This window comes from Meriones unguiculatus, chromosome 6 (genome assembly GCF_030254825.1).
Source record: "Meriones unguiculatus strain TT.TT164.6M chromosome 6, Bangor_MerUng_6.1, whole genome shotgun sequence".
NCBI lineage: Eukaryota > Metazoa > Chordata > Mammalia > Rodentia > Muridae > Meriones > Meriones unguiculatus.
In genome coordinates, this window is record NC_083354.1 from 123,950,025 (window position 1) to 123,953,762 (window position 3,738).

The following is a 3,738-nucleotide window of genomic DNA, read 5'->3' on the forward strand; positions in this document are numbered from 1 at the left end:
AAAATACCTTTTATACCTGCATAAAGATGTCAAAAAATTAAAAATTATTTAAAAATTTTGTCTGTTCATTTTTTGACATAAATATTATTTTCAAATTTATCAGGAATCCATTGATGTAAATCATTGAATACAGTAGCATAAAGGGCAAAGTGCCTACTCCTTCCCCCTCATCTACTCTTGAATTCTTGGGAGATTCCAGTTTGTGTAACCCTTCCCTGTGTTTCCTCTATGTTACTAAAACTTGGCTGTTTATAAGGACACTTCCACATATACCAAGTGAGTTTCACAGGGTTTATTTTCTAGTTTCTGTACGCAAAATTGGAATCAAATGAAGCAGATCACCTAGAACTTGCTTCTTTTCACTGAAAACAGTTCTCAAAAATTCCTCTAGCCAATCCAAACATTTTTTAATTCATTTATTTTTTTAATTTTTATTTATTTTTAAAAATTCATCTTTATTAATTTGGATTTCTAAGAAGGGTTATACTGTGCAGCTTAGGCTGGCCCTGAAATTTAGATTTCTGTGCCTCAATCTCCTTAGGGTTTCAAAAGAGCATGTTAGCCATTCAGATACACAGTCTGATGCTTGTATTCTTTCTTTCTCTATTTCTTTTTCTTTCGGTTGATTTCTGTCTGTCTCTCTCTGTCTCTTCCTTTCTCTCCCCCCTCACAAACACACACACACACACACACACACACACACACACTGTCTTATCTGAGGATCAGCACCAAAGCCCCTCATACCTTAGGCAAGAACTCTACAACATAAGTACATAGTTATTATTTTATTTTAAAATAACAAATTATTTTACTTTATTTTTGAGATAGATATTTGGGATAGATTCTCATTTACAATCCTCCTGCCTCAGGCTTCTGAGTGTAAGAATTGTAGGCCTGTACCAAATCTGGCTTATTACTTCTCATATAGGTTTCCAAAGCATGTCAGTGTCAGAGGTTATTTGACTTTATCATTTCCATATTAAACCACTAAGATACTACACTTGATCTTAGCCAAAAGGCCCAGAAGCAATATCTTTTCCACATTATACATTATCAATTTGTTCTGGAATTCTCTGGGGTTGTAAACTTTAAGTTCTCATGAGCATCTTCAAATTAATCACAAAAAGAAAATCATATTAAGCAGATAAATCACAGACAAGGAACTGAACATGTTTAACCTCCATAAGCAGATGCTCTAGGATTATAGCCATGCACGTAGAAACAATTTGCTGAATTGTTTTATTCATTAGCTTGAATAAAGAAAAAGAGTTGTCAATACCCAGTGCAGTAAAGACCAGGAAACCGGAACCTTCATATCCAATTAGTAGAAATGTATGTTATAACCAAGCAATGTCTTCCAAAATCGGCATTACTTTCTTCTTTTTTTTTTAAATTAAAGCAGTTTTCTTTATTTGTATATATGAGCTGTTTCTTCCTAATTATGCTGTTCAAGAGATCAGCACTGGATGTAGAGAAAATAAGGTTTTGATAGCTCAGGAGTAGTGGTTTTACAAATGGGGGATTTGGCAGGCTGATAGGCAAAGGTTTCAGAAACAGAACATAAGCATAAGAAGTTGGTTCTAAACAACCTCTAGTAAAAGAGGACCATGGTTTCAATCTGGTCATAACAAGGTGGTACCAAAGTGGCCATAGCAAGGTAATCTTGCTATAGTAAAACATAGAAAGCAGAACAGAAAACTACCCAACTGTAAGAAGATTTCAGTGAGTGTGGATACCTGTGAGCAGAAATTCGCACTGTCCCGCTTTCCCAGGAAACATAAGCCTCAGAAGGTGGGGTGTCTGTGTGTTTCTCTGACCACCAAGAAGCACACTGCAGTTACACAGTGAATGTTGAACAAGAGAACTCCCCCAGAGGATGGCTCTAATTATTTTCTCAAATTGTATATATTTGCACTCAACTCTGACTTTGTCCAGAAAATGAAATGCAAGCTTTTAATTGTTTCCTTACTTTTCTGAAACTACTTATTCTCTGCTCAAGTTTCAGAGTGGTGGTATTCCAATATCCTCTGGTGAGGCCAGAGCAAATCATATAGAGTCTGTGTCACCCTGCAACTATAGCCTGTGATCTTATTGTGTCCTGAGGACTTTGGGCAAGGCTGAAATGTTGCAACACTGGCCTTTAGAGCATTTGGCTGCTCTATTTGTGGTATGGGGATGAAGAAGGATTGAAACTGAATAGAATATAGTGTATTAAGTACTGTAGAAAGAAATGACTCTTCTGTAGAGGAAATGATACTGGAGCCTTGTAGAGTAGATGGGCTTTCCCTTCAGAGTTGACAGCCTCTACTAAACATGCGCCTGGATGAGGCAAGGTGTGAAGAAGAGCTGTGATTTTGTAGTGAGTGACTGGAATACACGCCAGGAAAGAAAACTGCATCACCTAAAGTTGGATAACAGGAGGTTATGCTGAACAGTACAAAATCCAATAAGACATTGCCCACAGGGCTCTAAGCGAGAGACAGGACCCAGGTTACACTTGTAACTGCAGAGAATTTCTTGAGACTGTCTACAGAGCTGGTGACAGAGAAACTACCAAGGACCCTACCATGATTATGTTGGAGGGACATGATGATGAGACCATGATTGAGACCATGGCTAGAGTCATGTCTTTAGGGTTCAGTTATTAATGATGTGATCTTGGGCTAGCACATCATCAAAAGTGATGGGAAAAAAAATCCATCTCATGTGGTTGCTGAAGAGTTAATCTTTTCAGAATGTTCAATATAATGTCTAATACATTGTGAGTACATTGCAGGGTATTCTTAAGAATAAATAAATAAGCCATAGTAACAAATACTGAAAGTTAGGGTTAAATATTTGACAATAGTAATAGAAAGAAATTGAGAATTGAGAAATTCTTATTTTTAAGGTAGAACTTGAGTAGTTTTGGTGACAGATTGGATAAAGAAGATCAAACAAAAAAAGGCTACCAGCACAGCAAGGTTCTGAAGTAACACAGCCCCAGGATTCACAAGCAAGTCATCTCACTCTAAAGCTCCATTTTTTTTCCCAATGAAATTACTCTCATACCTTAATTTCACATGGTAGTTTTAGTGATTGAGCTAGAAAATGCAGTTCAAGGCAGCTAGTGAGTCTTTAATAAATGCTACTTTCTTATATTATGATGACTCAAAGTTTATAGAGAATGGTTTATGGTAGCATTCACTGGGAGGCATAGTGATAAAAGAGTTGAGGAAAACAACAAGTCCATTTAAAATGCATTATTACTCTTTCCATCTCTCTATCTTTCTCTCTGTGTATGTGTGTGCATGTGTTTTCAACTTGTGTATGAGTGTGTGTGTGTGTGTGTGTGTATGTGAGAGGGAGAGAGAGAGAGAGAGAGAGAGAGAGAGAGAGAGAGAGAGAGAAAGGAGGCTCAGCACATCTGTGGATGTCAGGAGTCATTTTTCTTCTACCTTTACATGGGTTCTAGGAATCAAATTCAGATAGTCAGGCTTGCTATGCAAATGCTTTACCTGATGAACCATCTTCGACTCAAGTTCCATTTTTGAACAGAGTATGGGATACTTGCAACATTTAAAATGAGACACATAGCTGGGAAAAGGCTCTGGAACGCCAGATAGAGCATAACTCTTCTTCATCTTTCAGAAGTCAGTTCACAGTTAGAAGCTTTCTGTGACTCCAACTAAACACTAGAGACAATAAACTTATAAAGAAAAATGGCTTATAGTTTTATAGGCTTCACTCTGTGGATGT

The 3,738-nt window shown here is 37.1% G+C and overlaps 1 pseudogene; it reads right to left on the minus strand.

Moving 5' to 3' along the window:
- Positions 1–950: 950 nt before the first annotated feature.
- On the minus strand, positions 951–1,031 carry LOC132655002 (U2 spliceosomal RNA; annotated as a pseudogene).
- Positions 1,032–3,738: the final 2,707 nt, after the last annotated feature.